Source organism: Haliotis rufescens, unplaced genomic scaffold, assembly GCF_023055435.1.
Source record: "Haliotis rufescens isolate VD_foot unplaced genomic scaffold, xgHalRufe1.0.p SCAF_11, whole genome shotgun sequence".
NCBI lineage: Eukaryota > Metazoa > Mollusca > Gastropoda > Lepetellida > Haliotidae > Haliotis > Haliotis rufescens.
In genome coordinates, this window is record NW_025963791.1 from 7,142,848 (window position 1) to 7,165,140 (window position 22,293).

The 22,293-nt window shown below is 41.2% G+C and overlaps 1 pseudogene; it reads left to right on the plus strand.

The window, feature by feature from the left end:
• Positions 1-2,039: 2,039 nt before the first annotated feature.
• LOC124134340 overlaps positions 2,040-22,293 on the plus strand; it is a 49,216-nt pseudogene continuing 28,962 nt past the window's right edge.

Sequence of the window (22,293 nt, forward strand, 5' to 3'; positions counted from 1 at the left end):
CATTCATTTCCCAATGAACGTAAAACATTAAGCCACGCCCACTGCGGCGCACTACTTTTTTTACTGCGGAATGTCGGGGAATCCCAATATTAAAGTCGAGGGAATTCCCTTTCTGCTCACGTGTATCGTCATGCACAGGACATTTAGCGACTTTCATGCATATTCATTGTCCAAACTACCCTTTGAAACCGAAGGCCGAAAATGAATGAAACAGCAAATGTGCAGGCTCGCTCGCCTGTTTTTTTCCCGCTCGCCTCGGTTCAACTTTCATGTCTTTGGGTTTCATTTCTAACTAGCATTTCTCCAACTGTGTTTTACCGTAATCAGGGAAGTAATGTTTGAATCACGCAGTAAATGACCCTGTTATTTGAAACAGCCGCCTTCTCTCGGACATATTTCTTCCTGTTCGTTACAGTCTGACTGTTGCAGTTCTTTTCGCCTCTTGCCTTAATTGACAGGCCCAATGAACATTGTTTTAATCCCACTCTCCGTTGATTGGCTACTGACTGTGTTGACGTGTCAAGTTATGTGCATAAATTAAATGATCACCTGATTCATGTCACGCCACTGTATGTATTCCTACACCTGGAATGTTTATCTATGTCGTTATTTTTGTCTGTTTTGACATACCGTGCAACTGTTTCTGGTTAAACTATTGTAGATAAAACATGCTTTACGTTGTCGAATTTAATTATAAGCATTGACTGTATATTTTTTTCGGTTCATTGAGGTATGAATCGTAAAACAGATGTGCAAACTTTTTGTAAGAATCCGCTGTTACAGGTTCAGGGCACAGGAGAGTGTGTTACTACACCAACTGTCATACATGTCATCTATCATGTTACAGGTTCAGGGCACAGGAGAGTGTGTTACTACACTAACTGTCATACATGTCATCCGTTATGTTACAGGTTCAGGACACAGGAGAGTGTGTTACTACATCAACTGTGATACATGTCATCCATCATGTTACAGGTTCAGGGCACAGGAGAATGTGTTACTACACCAACTGTCATACATGTCATCCGTTATGTTACAGGTTCAGGGCACAGGAGAGTGTGTTACTACATCAACTGTGATACATGTCATCCGTTATGTTACAGGTTCAGGGCACAGGAGAGTGTGTTACTACACTAACTGTCATACATGTCATCCGTTATGTTACAGGTTCAGGGCACAGGAGAGTATGTTACTACATCAACTGTCATACATGTCATCCGTTATGTTACAGGTTCAGGGCACAGGAGAGTGTGTTACTACACTAACTGTCATACATGTCATCCGTTATGTTACAGGTTCAGGGCACAGGAGAGTGTGTTACTACATCAACTGTGATACATGTCATCCGTTATGTTACAGGTTCAGGGCACAGGAGAGTGTGTTACTACATCAACTGTCATACATGTCATCCGTTATGTTACAGGTTCAGGGCACAGGAGAGTGTGTTACTACATCAACTGTGATACATGTCATCCGTTATGTTACAGGTTCAGGGCACAGGAGAGTGTGTTACTACACCAACTGTCATACATGTCATCCGTTATGTTACAGGTTCAGGGCACAGGAGAGTGTGTTACTACATCAACTGTCATACATGTCATCCGTTATGTTACAGGTTCAGGGCACAGGAGAGTGTGTTACTACACTAACTGTCATACATGTCATCCGTTATGTTACAGGTTCAGGGCACAGGAGAGTGTGTTACTACATCAACTGTCATACATGTCATCCGTTATGTTACAGGTTCAGGGCACAGGAGAGTGTGTTACTACATCAACTGTCATACATGTCATCCGTTATGTTACAGGTTCAGGGCTTAGGAGAGTGTGTTACTACATCAACTGTCATACATGTCATCCGTTATGTTACAGGTTCAGGGCTTAGGAGAGTGTGTTACTACACCAACTGTCATACATGTCATCCGTTATGTTACAGGTTCAGGGCACAGGAGAGTGTGTTACTACATCAACTGTCATACATGTCATCCGTTATGTTACAGGTTCAGGGCTTAGGAGAGTGTGTTACTACATCAACTGTCATACATGTCATCCGTTATGTTACAGGTTCAGGGCTTAGGAGAGTGTGTTACTACATCAACTGTCATACATGTCATCCGTTATGTTACAGGTTCAGGGCTTAGGAGAGTGTGTTACTACATCAACTGGTCTCAGTATCGCCCAGGGAAAGGGAAATACACGCCGGAGGAAGTAGACCCTAACCTTTGAACACACTACGTGTACGCCTATGCCACGGTGATGGGCAACAGCATCAAAGCTTTTGAATGGAATGACTTGTCCACACCTTGGACAAAAGGAATGTGAGTGTAATTGAATCTCAAATAAAGACTGAAATCAACCACCATCCGCCCTCAACGATTAATCGTGATCGACAGAATGAGAGATTTATTTTGTTCAAAGCATTATATTCATTCTTCCAAATTTGATCGTGGGTTCGAATCCTAAATTCACCCGGATTATGAAACTTAGTTCACCAGCATCATACTCGTGGTTATATGGTGAGTTTCATCAAAGCAGAAAGCATCAACGATCTTCCTCCGTTACAGAGTAAATTACCACGCCAAGATCTAACTGAAATAGTGTACACGGTGGACACCAAATCCACCCACGATCACCACTACTAGTCATGTGCAGTAGACGGTGCTAGTTTACCTTTAAAGATAGATTCTAAAAATCAAATAGTGCTGGTCATGAGTAACACAATTCTGTAAAATGCGTTATGGGTTGTTATGTTCTATCAATATTTACCAATCTTTACCAGTTTTAAATGATGGTGTCACTGTTCCCATCCCTATGTTTGTTTGTTTGTTGTTTAACGCCGCACTCAGCAATATTCCATCCCTATGTAGAATCATGCATATTACATATATTTTACCGGTGCCGACATATTTTATAAGGGTTGCCCAGTTGTCTAAGGCGCCGCATTTCGCTGTGCGTCTTTGATCGTCGGTTCGATTTCCAGTTCGCCCTGATAATGTTTCCCTGTAATATAGCAACAACAAAAATTGTCCACATTTAACCCCAGAGTTGGCAACGTATGTGGTTCAGTATGAAAAAATAGCTTGGATTAATGGATGTGACTTGGTTCTTATTAAATTTTTTATATATCAATACCGTATTCGACGTAATAAGCGCCCACGTCGATATTTGCTAATATATTGGCCAGTGAACAATCCCAATTAGCACCCCTTCCGATCGATCAATGTACACAAGACTTATTTATTCGCGTATAATACGCACTCGTGTGCTATATGCACCCTTAATTATGGGCAATTAAATTCTGGAAAAATATATCTGTCGTATATAAACTATAAACCACGAAATATATCTTTCAATCCTGGTTTTTTCCACCAAAATAATATTCTAATAAGAGCCCCCTATTTCTAATTTTGAGAGCGTTCTGGACGCTTATTACGTCGAATACGGTATGTGTTTTTTCATAAGCCTACAGTTCATGTTATATAGTAAAGTCAGTGAGGTATGGTTTTCACCTCCCTGGTTATACTGCCGTGTTTCCGCAGGACGAAAGGTGGCATTATAACAAGGGAGCACCGCATTATAACAAGCGCCAAACCCGTGTTAACTTTACTTCGAGCCTTCCTCCCACATGCATCGAGATAAGATCCGAGGAAGAATAGGTCTTCATCAACCCATGCTTGCCGTAAAAGGGGACTATGCTTGTCGTAAAAGGCGACTAACGGGATCGGGTGGTCAGGCTCGCTGACTTGGTTGATGCATGTCAGCGTGTCCCAATTGCGTGGATCGATGCTCATGTTTTCAATCACTTGATTGTCTGGCCCGGCTCGATTATTTACAGACCGCTGTCAAATAGCGTTAACCAACAAACCAAACCAAACCAAAAGATACAACTGACATAATGTTCAAAGCGGCATTCAAACATCCATCCCTTCCTCCCTTCCTCATGTCCATCCCTAAGTCACTCTTTTACTCACGAACACACCCGTGAAGATTCCGGGGTAGAATAGGTCATCAGCAACCCATGCTTGCCGTAAAAGGTGACAATGCTTGTCGTAAAAGGCGACTAACGAGATCGGGTGGTCAGGCTCGCTGACTTGGTTGATACATGTCATCGATCCCAATAGCGTGGATCGATGCTCATGATATCAATCACTGGATTGGCTGGTCCAGACTCGATTATTTACAGACCGCCGTCATATAGCTGGAATATTGCTGAGTGCGGCGTTAAACAACAAACCAACCAACCAACCAACCTTTACTCACGAACACAAAGTCATGAAGCACTTACGTGTACCTGGACTCACAAGACTAACACTAACCATGCAGGTTCGAACGTTTTATGGCGTTGAAGAAATTCAATCCCAGCATGAAGACCCTGCTTGCTGTTGGGGGCCGGGATCTTGGGTCGGGGCCGTTCCATCAGATGCCCCCACACTCCCTCGGGGAGGAAGGAGTTCGCCGACTCTGTTGTCAAATTCCTCCGAGACAACAATTTCGATGGCGTGGATGTAGACTGGGAGTATCCTGCAAACAGAGGCGGTCCACCAGAGGATAGACATCACTATACCGAGATGCTTAAGGTAACACGTGAGCCGGTTAGAATAGGTCCCACACGTGAATGACGACTCCTGCCCGGCCTCGTGGCCACTTTATCGCCGTGGTTCTGTCTTCGCGCAAACGGTCATACAAATAGTCTACTTGTACTACGTCCGCCTTTGCCGTGTATGTTCACATGGATATTTTCTAAATACATGTATATCACGGTGGCCAAGTGGTCATTCAATTTGGTGTAACAATTGTCACTGTCACTTTGGTATTTTGTTAGATTCAGGCTATGCATATTAAAAAAGAATATCAAGGGGGGATTCTTTGACCAAAATGCATATAGTCATGCGCGCATTGTGATTGGTTTGTCGTATTCTTGAAGGTGACGAATAAATAGATCCGGACACTATTGCTTGTCGTAAGTGATGACTCAATGGATCAGTCTCAGATATTTGGTTGATTGCGTATCACCGTAACCTATGGAATCCTAGAAGGGAGATCCTTACAAAGACAAGCAAAATGTGTCAAAAGGCCGACAATGCGAAAATTGTCTAAATGATGCGCCGTTGCATCGTCGCGTTGTCATTCCTTGGTTATTTTTTTTACACATTTTGCTTGTTTTTGTTCAACACGACAACGCGACAGTGTCCCTTTTAGGATTCCATAGTAAACAGGTGAAATTGTTCCTTGCTAATTATATCAACAACAGGTCTGTGCTATTGCTGGAATATTAGTGCAGACGTTTCGTGAAAAAATGTGCCCTTTGTTATAAAAGCCTGAAACTTGGTACTGTTGTAGATTATGATGTTCTAAATAGTTTAAGATATGGGACCACCGAAAATAATCCAACATGGCCGCCATGGAGGAATGAAATCCTAGTATCCATGACCCACACAACATAAATATATTATGAAAAATTAACATTTCGGAATGTATTTACCCAACACATCATCTGTAAAGTACATAACTATATCACAATATACTATTTATCTTGATTTATGTCAGCAAAGTATGAAAAAAAGAAAAACTATATGCATTTATTTCTTCTTCGGCATATGACTTTCATCCAGAAAGTGAATTATCTATATCACTATATTAAACTCACATGGTCAATAAAAATAACAACAGAGTATTTAAAGAACAAAATTTGCATTTATAGAAATATACCGTACATGGCTAATGTTTTGATTGGTGTATGCCATTAAATGCGATACAGCAACCCATGCTTGCCGCAAAAGGCGACTATGCTTGTCGTAAAAGGCGATTAACGGGATCGGGTGGTCAGGCTCGCTGACTTGGTTGATACATGTCATCGATCCCAATTGCGTGGGACCCGTAAAGATCCGGGGTAGAATAGGTCATCAGCAACCCATGCTTGTCGTAAAAGGCGACTAACGGGATCAGGTGGTCAGGCTCGCTGACTTGGTTGATACATGTAATCGATCCTAATTGCGTGGATCGATGCTCATGATGTCAATCACTGGATTGTCTGGTCCACACTCGATTATTTTACAGGCCGTCATCATATAGCGGGAATATTGCTGAGTGCAGAATCTTTAAATGACGATTTACTGGTCTTCGACACACCGAGCGTTAATATTTACATTTTAAATATGCCTAATCGAAAACGAATATTGAAAATTAAATACATGTATATTAAACTATTTTCTTCCACTGTAGGATGTTTCGATGTAAGGATGTGCAGTCATGTCATGCAAATGCGCTGGGCATGATTAAAATGTCAAGTAAAAGACCATGGAATTCACTTTGCGAGTGAGTACTTATATGGGTCAAAGTCACTTTCTCTGAGAGAGCGTACAAACATCAAAATAGTGACTTATAAATCCAAAGTTACTGACCAGAATTTGAACTGAGGACTTCTTTTTGTGTTTGATCACATGATCACCATGTGCTAAAATTTGGAAGTTGTCCTATTGACAAACCTAATGTGTCTTACTTGTAAGCTTTTGACATCAATATGAAGAAACAAGAGGATGTGACATCATGCGCGTGCGTCTTGGTATGGAAACATTTAAATTTCTCTAAAAGGCATCAACTGTTCCTGGAAAAGCAATTTATGCTCCGCAGAATGCGGATTTCATAATGCCAGTCCCCAACTGTGTTCAGTGCAGCCATTGCCATATGAAGGCCACCAAACATCACCATAAAGTGATCTTTACCATACCTATAAGGCCAGTCCCATGGTACTTGTTTTGCTATGTTGCAGTCCATGGTTGGTCCAATGGGATCAAATGCAACAGTAGGGATCTGTTCTTGATTGACAAGATATAGAGCTTGTTAGATTACATCTAAGGAAAGTCTAATCAAATCCACTAATCTTCAACCTTTCGGAAAAAGAGAGATCAAAGAATAAAATATCCACTGGACTGTTAATGTCTGTTTTTGACAGGTCGAATTGTAAATCCCCACAGGATTCTTCAGGGACACGCTGGGATGCCTGGACACGCTGAAGCCATCTGTAACCAGAAAATGAAATGCATGTATGTACATGTATATGATGATCACAAAAGTGCGAACATGTATTTTCAGTGAAATATATCACATATAAGAAAGAAATTACTTATTAAAGCTGATTCTTACCTGAAATCTTGATATATACCTGATATAGCAAGAATACCTGGACAACGCATCATCATTTCCATGGCTCAGAAAGAGGGCACATCAGCTTTCTTAGTCATAATGTACAAATGACCCAATGTATGTCATGAAACGGCTGGAAACGTGGCCTGATAGACAGTAAGTCATAATTATACGCCGACAATGGCGGCCAAATTGGATTTCTTTTTAGGTTTATTTATTATGAATGTCATTACCCACGACTGTGCCAAGTTTCAGGCTTTTAACTCAAAGTGCACAATTCATCACACAAAAAATCATTTTAATATTTTGTCTCACACTATTTTAACTTTTTTTAGATTAAAAAATAACAATGTTAACCAAAATGGACATTTAAATAAATATTAAAGGTATTTACAAAGTAATTTATTCAGTCAATAAGTTTGAAAGATAAACATATTTCAAGAAAATAAGGCCTAAAACTAGTGTCTGGCGGCCATGTTGAAAATGGTGGCCCTATTGAAGGTGGCCATATCCAGAAATGATGGTTACACCTGTATTTACCACCATGCCACGTGTTATGCTTTTATCATAAAGTGCACAATTGACCCTATATTTGAGTGAGGTATTCATGTTAATCTGCGGCATGGTATCTCAGTGAGCTAGCACTATAAATCGGCATAAGTCCGTACTAGTACAATCAGCCACACACACACACGTGCATGCACGTCGCTATATAAGTGAAATATTTTTGGACGCGACGTTAAACCCAACTTCACCTCACCTCACCTCATAAAGGGGACAAAACAAGGAATGGTACTGGTCGGTTCAGAGTCAATATGATGTGTGGGGATCCCATGTTCGAATTATGGCATGGTACCTTTTTTAGCTAGCACAGTGAGCTAGCACAAGAAAACCGGGATTAGTCTGGATTAGTACAATTAGTGCATGCTCGCCGCTATTAAAGTGAAAAAACCTGGAATGCCACGTTAGACTCAATGTCACCTCAGTGAGGTCCTCAGTACCTCACCTCAGTGAGGTCCTCAGTACCGCTGCCATGAAATGGAATCTTCCAGACTTGGGACAGTGCCATCTCATTCTGCTTTTATAGCACACTTAACACTTATCTTTTATATTCTGTGATACTATTTTCGACGTGAGCATAGTGTTGATCTGGAGTTTTGCGCCATATGAATGCATTGGGCATTTATTATATTGTTATTACCCGTGAAGATCCGGGGTCGAATAGGTCTTCAGCAACCCATGCTTGCCGTAAAAGGCGACTATGCTTGTCGTAAAAGGCGACTAACGGGATCGGGTGGTCAGACTCGCCGACTTGGTTGATGCATGTCACCGATCCCAATTGCGTGGATCGATGCTCATGATGTCAATCACTGAATTGTCTGGTTAACGTCGCGTATCATATTTGTATCAAACTCAAACTAACACTACTGACCAATACTTACATCATTGTGCCCGGAGAGCGGAAGTTCGATGTGTCGATGCCCTGATCGCCTCCGTGGTGCAGTGGACAGAGTGCTGCCTGGACGGTGGAATCTCGATGGGTCGATGCCCTGGCCGCCTGCGTGGTGCAGTGGACAGAGCGTCTGCCTGGACGGAGGAATTTCGATGGGTCGATTCCCTGATCGCCTCCGTGGTGCAGTGGACAGAGCGTCTGCCTGGAGAATGGAAGGTCGGAGGGTCGACGCCCTGATGGCCTGCGTGGTACAGTGGACAGAGCGTCTGCCTGGACGGAGGAATTTCGATGGGTCGATGCCTGGTCGCCTCCGTGGTGCAGTGGACAGAGCGTCTGCCCGGAGAATGGAAGGTCGATGGGTCAATGCCCTGTTAGCCTGCGTGGTGCAGTGGACAGAGCGTCTGCCCGGAGAATGGAAGGTCGATGGGTCGATGTCCTGATCGCCTCCGTGGTGCAGTGGACAGATCTAGAGCGCCTGCCCAGAGAATGGAAGGTCGATGGGTCGATGCCCTGATGGCCTGCGTGGTGCAGTGGACAGAGCGTCTGCCCGGAGAATGGAAGGTCGATGGGTCGATGTCCTGATCGCCTCCGTGGTGCAGTGGACAGATCTAGAGCGCCTGCCCAGAGAATGGAAGGTCGATGGGTCGATGCCCTGATCGCCTCCGTTGTGCAGTGGACAGATCTAGAGCGCCTGCCCGGAGAATGGAAGGTCGATGGGTCAATGCCCTGTTAGCCTGCGTGGTGCAGTGGACAGAGCGTCTGCCCGGAGAATGGAAGGTCGATGGGTCGATGTCCTGATCGCCTCCGTGGTGCAGTGGACAGATCTTTGTATCAAACTCAAACTAACACTACTAACCCTTACTAACCTTTCTTCTCCAACTTCAGCGATAAACATTGGCGACTTCTGTCAGAACCGTGGCAACGGCCTATACCGTGACCCCTACAATTGCTCGAAGTACTACCAATGCTACATGCAGCTTGGCTTCGTACTCGACTGCCCTCCATACATGGCGTTCAACGAACTTACCCAGGCCTGCGACTTCCCGTACAGAGTGCCCGGATGTTAACGTCATCACTAACACTCGTCTGCGTACTAATAAACCAGCGTCACATTTCATGTTGTGTTGTATTGTCTATGTCTAGTGAGTGAGTGAGAGTATGGTTTAGTAATTGTTAGTCGAAGGTGTTTCCGTATCATAATTTTCATACATTAGGATTGAATAATATACGAGCATTTGGCTAGGTGACCTCTTTGCATATTTATCGAGTCGTGATTCTAAGTTTAGAATTAGTTCATCGCATCGTTAACACCATCCATTATAAACTGCAGGGCAGTTAAAAGTATACGTCCATGTTTGCCAATGCTTCGCACAGCTTGGCTTCGTGTGGAACTGCCCCCGGTACACGGCGTTCAACGAACTCATCAAGGCCTGCGACTACCCGTACAAAGTGCCCGGATGTCAAGTATGCGTGCTAATAAACAAGTGTCACTTTGTTATTGACTAAATCAAAAACAAAGGGTATAAAATTTGAACTATACAATAATCCGGAGACTAAATTCAAATATAAAAATATCATGATCATAACAAACTTAATCACATAATTTGACCAGAACAAACAATGAGATTGTTCATAGAGATATTACGATTAAAAAGAGTAAATGAATTACACTGCAGCCAAGCTGTGCTACTGGCGGCTGAAGGCTGAAGCCATGCTTGATCATGAGAAGCCCTTTTAAGGACACCTGAATGTGTTCTCTGTATGTAGCAGAGCTCAATCGTTTAATTGAGCAACTTTCACGATCACCGCAACCAGTGGATGAAGCTAGAGATGCACGTCGCCACATCTTTGCAGGCTATGAAATGAGTTAGAGTCAGTGGGAAGATTGCACTTCTGTATTATTGAGAGGAAAGCTTGAGAGAGTTTGGTTTGTCCAAGAGGCTTAATTGATCTGTATTTTTGCGCAAGTTTACTTCCTCACAAATTTGTGAAGTAATGACTTGATTTCCCAAAGCTTCCCCTCGGGTATTTCTATCACCATTGATTCTGTATCAAACACCTTCCCTAAGAATACCATATTTGCTGTTGGTTGTTCACACTTGTTTTCTGCCACCATCATCCCTGTCGACCTGATAATACCTCTCAGCGTTTGGTAAGCTTCGTATGCTGTGTCAGTCTCCTCCTGCAATGTCATCTATATAGTTCACACAAAAGAAACCTTTCTTTAAGTAAATGTACACAATAGAATAAGTCGTCCGCTATGCGGCTAATGCCCGTTCTATTTCCAAAGGGAACAACTAAACCAAAGTACAGATTGTTTTTCAAAGAAAAAAATAGTAAATGATAATCATGGGGGTCTACCGAGATCCATCTGTTAATGTACTCTTTTTAAAGTTGACAATCTTTACCTTTCCTATGAATTAACTGAACTAAATTGCCCGTGGAAGGGTATTCAAGTTTGAAGGGATCCCCCATGAAAGTGCCACATGGAACGCCGTCTAGCACCGTTTGACGTTCAATAGCAACCTTCCGAACCGAGAGTAAAGGTGAACTCTTCAAGCTTACAAAACAAGGGCTCCTCATTAAAGAGACCCATTAAAGGGACCCACAATGGCTGTATGGCTATATGACGGCAGTCTGGACCAGACAATTCAGTGATTGACATCATGAGAATCGATCCACGCAATTGGTAAACGAAGACATGCACCAACCAAGTCAGCGAACCTGACCATACGATTCCGTTAGTGGCCTATAACGACAAGCATATGTTTATGAAGATCATTTCTAGATCTTTGGCACCATATTTGATCTCCTTTTCGATATAATCTTCTTCACGAGAGATATGCACGCATGCAGAAAGATTATTTGTTTATCGTGGTTTAGATACAGGTAATTTGTCACTCACATTACCAATAGGCCATCCTATTCCGTGTAGTGTACTAAATTATCTCCTTAGCCTCATAATAATGATTCAAATTATTCACAGGTAAATAATGTTTATGAAGGGGGTTGAAATCTGTAAACCTCTATGATTTGGTAGACACGATGAAAACATCCTAGATGAGATTATGTTTTTAGATACAGATACAGAGGTACAACATCATGTTTGTAAAGTCACTAACACTTGTTTGCAGACGAGGAGAATTGTCACTGTTTCGTCGATTCAGTCACAGGGGTCGGGTGTATGGTGTCCCCTCATTACAGTCTTTGGCAGGATGGTTTGCGGTCACTCTCCTTCTGGTCAAACACTGACTGCATATTGGATGCTCAACTTGTCCAATGGGTTCTTGTGTTCTTCCTCTTTTCTAGAACACTCTTCAGTGTCCGACAATTCCGTTGACGATTCTGATGTAGAATGCAAGTTACCAAGTAAGGTATGCTGTCGTTCTCTCGCCATCTGAGTGGTTCCCTCATGGTGTCAAAGATCTGTCAGTTTCACTTTGTCTGACTTAACTGACCTTGTTCTGTTTCTCATCAACATGACTTGGTCACTTATGTTTCTCTTCTCCTCTTCCAGATCCTGAATTGTTTCCATTTCGACTGTCACCAGATTGGTGTCAAATGCAAGTTTACGTTTCCGTGAATTGTCGAAGGGAGGTAACTCTTGCCTGAATCGCCAATGGTTTTGGCGTCCTTCGGTCTCGCTCCGTCCCACTGTCGAACCGAGCGGAAGTAGACAAAGTTCCTTCATTTTTAACCGACGGGCAACACTCCACACTTCTTTTTACCAGATATGACATGGATCTTTTCAATACACAAGCGCGAACTGCGCCGGTGCACACTAGCTCTGAACATGATCCCGTGTAAGCTGCATTTGGGCGAAAGTTAAACTTAGCCAAGAACACTAATTGTGATGTACAAATTAAACGGCCTGGAACATGCTTATGCAATTGGGATGAAAGAGACAAAATGTTACAAAATGCATATAGGCCGTGGGCTAGGTATGACCCACGAGCACCCCCCACACATCCAAACCCCACTTAATTTTTTTAAAGCCCATAAACATACTAAACATGATTTTGAATGTTAACAAGAAAAAAGTTGGGACGAACTTGTTGTTACAGCCTTTCATAGTATGGTACCCTATATCGCGTTTTCGCCCGGTTTTGCCGTATATCACTTGGGGGTATGATTACGTTTTGGGTTGTCATCTCACTAGTGATCCACTGATCGTCAAGTGTGATATACCACTGGAATCCATATATAAATACCTCTCCAATGAGGTATCAATAATTGGTATTGAGTGAATATGGACCAACCCATGGCAAATCGAACGTCATACATCCCGACGAAACTAAATTCTTCTCGCAGAAACCTTTAATCCGGTATATGTTCTAGGTACGTGTGCCTGATTCCACTATAATTTTCTAACACATGTTCCAGTACATCTCTTGAAGTACTTACTTAACATGTGATGTTACCAGGTGAAAATCTTTGCACAATTTGGAACAAATTTACTCTTATAATGTCAGAGTAGGATACCTAACATTGCATTCTCGGCTTAGCTACATCGGAACAACGCTTGGATGTATGCTCAGGATTTGGCTTGTCATCTTGTGTGTTATTCACCGACCTTGATGTGGCAACCATAAAGCTGTGCAAAAAACTGATCATAATGTAAATGTTATTTATTTCAGCAAATAAACAAATCAATTTCTTGGACGCAGGCTTGATATTTGGACAAATTTTGCCATTTCAAGTTGAGTTTCAGATGTTTTAGTACAGCTACTAGTTAAGGTGAATATGCTGGGGGCACCAACGAAGGTAAAAGACGAATTCACGTACTAACATTTAATTCATACATCACTTAGCTTCTTAAGTTTCCAGTTTACAGAAAATGTCAAAATGCGAATCGTCCAAATCGTATATGAATGGCTTGAAATGAACATGACCATGCATTCAAAGAAATAAATTATATTCCAATTACAAACTTAAGATTCTCTTACAGAATACCCAAGTTAATATATAGGGAAATGTCCCACCTTGTAACAATGTCATCACCATGATTATGTGTCTTTTGAGGTTGAACTGTTGTGACTGAGACCAACATCTTATACAACCGGGAACAACTCGAAGACAGCTTTGACATCTCAACCAAAACGGAAACGTATTCCCAGTGATCCAGAGCCAGTGTGCATCATACGTGTACCTGGCTTGAAGTATGGCCCACTACAACATCTGAGCAAAGCCAAAGATCCTGATGAGAAGATGGAAAAGCTGAAGGAGCGATCAAAAAGCGCAGAAGGATGGCAGAACCTCCAGAAACGCCAAATCAAGTGAAGTGTCATGTACAAGCTTGCCGGCAGTTTTGGGAGAAACCCATGGCTATCACAGAGAATATTATCAGCGTTTTACAATGAACCTTGTCCGTTTAAAACAACCTGAAATTGAATCTTAGGAACTAGCTTGCCGGCCAATTCAGCGTCCATCCTATGAGCCCATCATCTTCCAACCTAACTGCATCTTTTGTACTTTGTATTCATGAAAACATTCAAGTCAAAAGGAAGCTGGACAACAGAAGGGCTCACAAACTTCAGTCGGGATGGATGGCAGCATGTCATTGAAGTAGCTCAACGTCAAAACGTCGTGCCAAACTGGTTACTTACAGATTCCTGAGAAATTTCGGAGCTCTCACTGTAGGAACACCTTAGACAGCATCAAATAGAAGAGGCACACAAGAAAGCAATGATATCAGTGTCGGAAGTTATCAACAGCAAGAAACTGAAAGAGAAGACTACTGGAGAACCAAGTTAAAGAAGAAAAGTACAAGCGTGTCAGTCGAACCTAATTGGTAGGCGTTTCTCACAGCTGAGTCAACATTAATCTGTTGTACACGATGAATGATTGGAAATGTCCCATGTGACAATTTTCTTCTTTAACTTGGTACTCCTGTAGTCTGGGTTTGGGTGTGCAGTGTCCTGAAGACTATCGGTATGCACCTTCAGTAGAACTTCTTCTCTTTCAGTATCTTGCTGTTGATAACTTCCGACGATTGAGAGCTCCGCCATTTCTCAGGAATCTGTATGTCACCAGTTCGGCACGACTTGTGATATTTTGCTTCACAGGTAAATAGATCCTTCCCTCTGATCCGCAGCAGGAGAGGCTCATCGTTTTGACGTTGAGCTACTTCAATGACATGCTGCTATCCATCCCGACTGAAGTTTGTGAGCCCTTCTGTTGTCCAGCTTCCTTTTGACTTGAATTTCTTTTATGAATACGAAGTACAAAAGATGCAGTCAGGTTGGAAGATGATGGGCTCATAGGATGGACGCTGAATTGGGCGGCAAGCTAGTTCCTAAGATTCAATTTCAGGTTGTTACAAACTGTCAAGGTTCATTATAAAACGCTGATAATATTCTCTGTGATAGCCATGGGTTTCTTCCAAAACTGCCGGCAAGCTTGTACATGACACTTCCATTTGATTTGGCGTTTCTGGAGGTTCTGCCATCCTTCTGCGCTTTTTGATCGCTCCTTCAGCTTTTCCATCTTCTCATCAGGATTTTTGGCTTTGCTCAGATGTTGTAGTGGGCCATACTTCAAGCCAGGCACATGTATGATGCACACTGGCTCTGGATCACTGGGGATACGTTTCCGTTTTGGTTGAGATGTCAAAGCTGTCTTCGAGTTGTTCCCGGTTGTATAAGATGTTGGTCTCAGTCACAACAGTTCAACCTCAAAAGACACATAATCATGGTGATGACATTCTTATAAGGTGGGACATTTCCCTACATATTAACTTGGGTATTCTGTAAGAGAATCTTAAGTATGTAATTGGAATATAATTTATTTCTGTGAATGCATGGTCCCTGTTCAGTTCAAGCCATTCATATACGATTCGGACGATTTGCATTTTGACAATTTCTGTAAACTGGAAACTTAAGTAGCTAAGTGATGTATGAATTAAATGTTAGTAAGTGAATTCGTCTTTTACCTTTGTGGGTGCCCCCAGCAAATTCACCTTAACTAGTAGCTGTACTAAAACATCTGAAACTCAACTTGAAATGGCAAAATTTGTCAAAATATCAAGCCTGCGTCCAAGAAATTGATTTGTATATTTGCTGAAATAAATAACATTTACATTATGATAAGTTTTTTTGCACAGCTTTATGGTTGCCATCTTGAATATGTTACAAATAGGTTCATTTCATTCAAAATTCTGAAATCGACTCGAGCATTATGCTGTGAACCTCTTATATGCATACAAAAGTGAGTGATATCAGATTTGTCAAGAAGTATTCTATACGATTGTCCAAAAGTAGATCAATAATCAGCCTACATCAAATTATGGTGTTTATATAAGGTTTCCTATAGCATATAACACATCAAGGTCGGTGAATAACACACAAGATGACAAGCCAAATCCTGAGCATACATCCAAGCGTTGTTCCGATGTAGCTAAGCCGAGAATGCAATATTAGGTATCCTACTCTGACATTATAAGAGTAAATTTGTTCCAAATTGTGCAAAAGATTTTCACCTGGTAACATCACATGTTAAGTAAGTACTTCAAGAGATGTACTGGAACATGTGTAAGAAAATTATAGTGGAATCAGGCACACGTACCTAGAACATATACCGGATTAAAGGTTTCTGCGAGAAGAATTTAGTTTCGTCGGGATGTATGACGTTCGATTTGCCATGGGTTGGTCCATATTCACTCAATACCAATTATTGATACCTCATTGGAGAGGTATTTATATATGGATTCCAGTGGTATATCACACTTGACGATCAGTGGATCACTAGTGAGATGACAACCCAAAACGTAATCATACCCCCAAGTGATATACGGCAAAACCGGGCGAAAACGCGATATAGGGTACCATACTTTGAAAGGCTGTAACAACAAGTTCGTCCCAACTTTTTTCTTGTTAACATTCAAAATCATGTTTAGTATGTTTATGGGCTTTAAAAAAATTAAGTGGGGTTTGGATGTGTGGGGGGTGCTCGTGGGTCATACCTAGCCCACGGCCTAATAGACTTTACCAACGTCATATGCTTTAATAATTTCCCTTTGTAACAATTCAAATCCAGAACTATCTGTAAATGTGCTTAAAATGAAAAGATTATGTTTGACAACTGTAATTAGAAGATTAAGATGTTCATTTCGGTTTTTTTTCGGAAAATCAAAGCAACATTTCGTAATGTTGTAAATTACAATATATATTCCTGTTTATATTCCTATTAATTGAACACCTGTTTCCATGTATCGAGTATCTTCTTGCATTTATAAAAGGAATGAGTACGGCATAAAATTTCCGAGTTACAAAAAGAGCACATATCACTGTCTTCATATCCAATCTTAAAAAGTACTGATTTAGTTTGCAGGTTTCAATGTAAGATAAAATATTAAAACATCTATAGTTCGAATTTTGCAAAGCTCTAAATGGAATTTTGTTTATAGCTTACCATTCTAATTCATCATTTCATTTGTTTTTATAGGGGTAATTTTAAGTGTTTAAATAGGGGTATTTTTAGTGTTTTTGTAGGGATAATATGAAGTGTTTAGTGTTGAATACCTCAGGTCACTTTGGTGAAATCCACGAGCGTGAGTGAATGAATGAGTTGGGTTGTAACGCCGCTCTGGACAATTATGTTATCTCGTGTCGGCTTAATGTGGGAGGAAAGCAAGAAGTGATGGGGGTCTAACAATGTTACCACTTGGGTGCAACCCACAATCAAAAGTGTGGTGCCGACAAACCATAATCAGAGCGAATCAGGGATTTGAACCCACAATCATCAGATAAATAAATAAGTAACGCACGCCGAATTGCATCACCTGGTATATGGTAGTGGGTGAATGGATGTTGTATTAAACCGAAGTCATCAGCATTATAGTTAGACCAATCTTAGAGCAACGATGATCGTAAGTCTTAGCTGAAGTGCATATGTAGCACTAAGATCGATCGAATCAGGCCACAAGTAGGCTGAATAGCATGAGTTAGTGAGTTTAACGCAGCTCTGAACAGTATTCCAGTTATACCTCGGCGTGTCAGCTTGATGCGAGAGGAAGGCCCGAAGGGATGCAGGTCTCAGACGTTTTCCACTTTGATGAAACCAAAGAGTATGTTCAAACCTAGAAATTCACTATCATATATTTTGGTACGCCAGCCTATAAGTAATATAATAGAAACAGCAAGTTTTCGATAACATGATGGGTTTGGCGTGAGGTTAAAAAATCATCGGTTCCGAAAATGTTCTGGAAAAAATATTGTCCTTTCAAGTTTTACCAAAAATTCCTTTTCCCATAGCTGTCGTAGAGAACCATCACATTATAACATTTCTAAGCTTTCTTGTAGACGGGCGCAGATGTTAGCAACTTACCCTTTATTTAATAAACCTCTAAATAAATGCATTTAAATTTACCTTTTCAATAACATCCAAATGTTCTAGCCCCCATGGGCCTAATCTCTTATTCATACAGAATCCGGCTTACCTTTTAATCAATTAGTTTATAGGAAACATCATATGTAATATTGTCCAAAACTCTACGAGTTCCTAATATACCTACAAAGCATATTTTGGCTTTAATGAATTTTTATGTGCATTCTTTGACCTAGTTAATCTACTTGTAAAACAGACACCTAAGTGGTGCGGTCGGGTAGGCTAGTGGTTAAAGCGTTAGATTCCCGATAAGGGTACAATGTGTGAAGCCGATTTCCGATGTTTACCGCCGTGATATTGCTGGAATATTTCAAAAAGCGGCGTAAAAACTCACTCATTCACTTACTACACCTTAGTATTTATAAAATGAAACAACAACTGCAGGTTCCCCTCTTTAGTGCAATGTTTCTTTTCTAGATCAGTTACAACCATTTTTAAAAACTACAACTTTTGTTTTATCTATATTAACAGTAAGTTCCACCCACAATAACTTTCTAATATATTTATTTCCTTTTGCAAGCTAGGTATTGCGCTCTAGAACATGACAATATCATAATCGAAAAGAAGCAAACATAATTTAATAGTTCAGAATCTATTCGTATACCATTAGTGCAATTATTTTTGAATTAATACGCTAATTCATTTGTGAAAAAGGATAATAGAAAGGGGCTTGAATACTCCCTTGGCGGACACCAATGTTGCTTATAAAAGCATAACAATTACATTAGATAACTGCCGAGGCTGCACCACCAGTTCTTATCTTTGGGAGATAATCTATGACCGCAGTCTTAGACGCTGGAAACCATAACAGTACGCAACGCAAGTCTAAACAGCCTTTCAATTGTTGACAGATTGCACACTGAAAACCTTTATTGTTGATGGTCTTCACAGTAAGGTAGGTGTTCGCCAAGTCTATGGCTCTCCCAAAAAAAACCTTGAGGGTGGGCTTTGGTCAATGGTCATTATGCCAGAGAAGGAGTATTCGGAAACATATTTTGGCTGACAGATAGTGCAAGAACATCAGTCGTAAGTAGAACAGTGTGATGGTTTATATATTTGTACACACTTCCATCGGAATTAGAATTTTTTTACATAATATGAGGGGCCATGATGACACTTGTGTGTTTTGAAGGAGGAAGAATTTCTTATTGTTTTGAACACTCAGTGGTTTGAATTATCCATCTCAATGAAAGAATACTTTGTTGGATCATTGTCAAAATATGAGTTAGTGTGAACAGAACATATTGCGAAGCAGTCATATACAGAGGTTATCTGTGGGCGTGATTTGTTACTTGGAACTAAGCTACCATGCATGTTTAGCAAAAGGAAAACGCAAATTGATTTTTTTCGGAATGATAGGGTTGCTTAGTGCTAGGGTACTGCTGCTTTGAAAGTACATTTGTTCTTGTTTGTTTATTTCGTTTGTTTATTTGTTGTTTAACGCTGCACGGATCAATATTCCAGTTCTATGACGGCAGTTTGTAAATAGTCTGGATCAGATGATCCAGTCATTGACATCATGAGCATCGACCTACATACTTCATACGGGATCCGATGACATGCACCAACCTAGACAGATATACTGACCACCCGATCCCGTACTACAAGTATGGGTTGCTCAAGACCAATTCTAACCCGGGTCAAAACAAAGTCTACTGTCGATCTCACGTTCTGGGTCAAGAGAAAACTATTGAGCCACGATTTGTCATATCAATTCATGTTAATGTTTACAAATAGCATATATAGAATTTAAAGGAAATGGTATTAAGTCATTACAAGACTTGAGGAGAATACTTAGCATTGCCGTGCCACATACAGATATGATATCAAGTCATACAAGACTGGAAGAGAACACAAAGCATTGTACCACATACAGATATGATATCAAGTCATTACAAGACTGGGAGAGAACACAAAAGCATTGCCGTGCCACATACAGATATGATATCAAGTCATACAAGACTGGAAGAGAACACAAAGCATTGTACCACATACAGATATGATATCAAGTCATAACAAGACTGGGAGAGAACACAAAGCATTGCCGAACCATATACATATATGCGTGAATATTGTTGCAGTGAGAAATATTCCCGCTAATATTCCATGACATTTAAATTTTACACACTGAAAGTATGTATCGATCCTAAATACATGACAAACATAAACATGTTTCTTGTCCTATAATGACGAGGTTATCGTGTTTAGGGTCAATATGTGGGACCTGTAACAGCCTCATGTGTCATTGAAAGAAATTAAACGACTCCAGAAACTTTCGCTGATGGATCAGTTTACAAACAGCAAGAGCCACAGTATCGACTGGAGTGTATAGTTCAAGATACTGCTTTGAAATGTTTGGCCAGACCAGAATCAGACTCCAAGACTTGTCATACTGCTACTAACCATAAAATCACAGTTGACAATGACAACCTTTGTCAGTTGTTCAAATATGGACCAAAATATCATTAGCTGCTTCCTACAAGTTGGGATCACAACATTAACACCATTATGGATGTTATAGAAGCACGTGCCATAAAACATGGGAAAAAAAGGGAAGAGGAACATGTTGAAAGTCTTTTAGAGTGGGTTACGTCAGTGCGTGATGTTTGTCTTGGTAGGCTGCACAAACTGAAAAAGAGGAAACCGAATTGGAGTCTGTCCCAGCCAGCTGTCATCCAAAGCCTGGCTGTACAAAGTGAAAAGTTTTAGTTGTTCCCACTGACCATCGTATGTAATCATCATGACATTACTTGTCTGATCAAAGAACTTGATCAACGTGCCCTATCAAGTAATTCAAAAGTGTAAACACACATTTAGGAAACTTGTCGGCCATCTTGAAATTGGTTGCCTTCTTGAGTTTTTGTAGATTTGTCAATAGTCGAAAACGTTCTGTAGTTGTGAATATCTTTTGAGAAACATAACACGGCTATTTCGCAATACAACACATGCTGTTTTCATCAAAACATTGAACCTCATCTGAAATATGGAAGATATATTGATAATTGGTGGCCATATTGGCAAATGCAAATTAGACAACTCCAAAACTGGGATTGCTTGGGACTTTTAGTATGTTGTTTTCAGGACCTTGTAGAAATGCATCGTGGTGAAATAAATTCTTTTGCAATTTGTTCCAAGTTGAGTGCACAAATGGCCTAGATTGCCTGGACTATCTGTAGTGGTTAGACATGCATTGTGATTTCAATGTCAGCCTCCATGTCCTGTTTGACAGAAATACTATAATCAAACGCAAAAGAAACGCTCAAAGGAAAGTCATTTTTTATGTTTGTGAAATGCACAAAACGGTAACTTGTGAAAAGAAATGTATACAAACGTAAACAGACGCATTGAAGAAACACGGTTCACTATTTACATCATTCATTTTGAGCACGTTGCAGGAACGCTATCATTTCGTCTCGTTTGACGTTGGTTTTTTTTGCACGTGCAGCTCAAATCACAAGCAAAAATTCGTGCATTTTCCCACTCGTCCATCCTGTATAAGCCACCATATAATAAAACACCAAGCATTTCGCACTCGACTTTGAAAAAAGACAGGAAACAAGGTTCGCTTAAAGGAACTCCATAGAGGCGTTGCTATTGGGATGCTTCAGGCCGGATCAGCGGCAACTGCAGTGGCAACTGCAGAGGCGAGGGACTCTGGACTGCTCCAACGCAGGACCGTTACACCCGGCTGACACCCAACACAGACAGCTGCAGTCATTCAAGGTCCACGTCATACCGTGTAAGCCGACTAAGTTCGTCGTCAGCGGCGGGAATCAGATGTCGTCGTCCTTACGTCGGGCCCACACTAACTCAACGTCAGTGGGCTGAACAACACAGCGTTGGCGACGTCAACAGTGGTAACAAGTTGTCTTCTCAGACGAATCAAGGTTCATCCTTTCTCACGCCGATGGCCACATCAGTGTGAAACGACGCAATGAGCGTTACGCCAACCGCTAAGTCTTACAGGCCGACAGGGGTGGGGGGAGCAAGCGTCATGGTGTGGAGAGACTTCAGTTATCATCACAGGACCCATCTTAATGTGTTCCGTCAGCGTGTGACTTTTGTGGTGTATAGGGATGATGTTCTTCGTAATCACGTCAGACCTCTCTTCCTGGTTCACCCTCAACCCCAGGTCTTTCAGCAGGATAACGCTTGTCCCCATACAGCACGGGTCTCTGTGGACTCTATGGAGTCTTTGTCGCCGGACATGGCGCCAATTTAGCATGTCTAGGACGAGATTGGGGGACGTCTTCAGGCTTCAAGGCAGCCACATACACTTCAGGAACTGGAAGCCTTTTTGGTTCGGGAATGGAA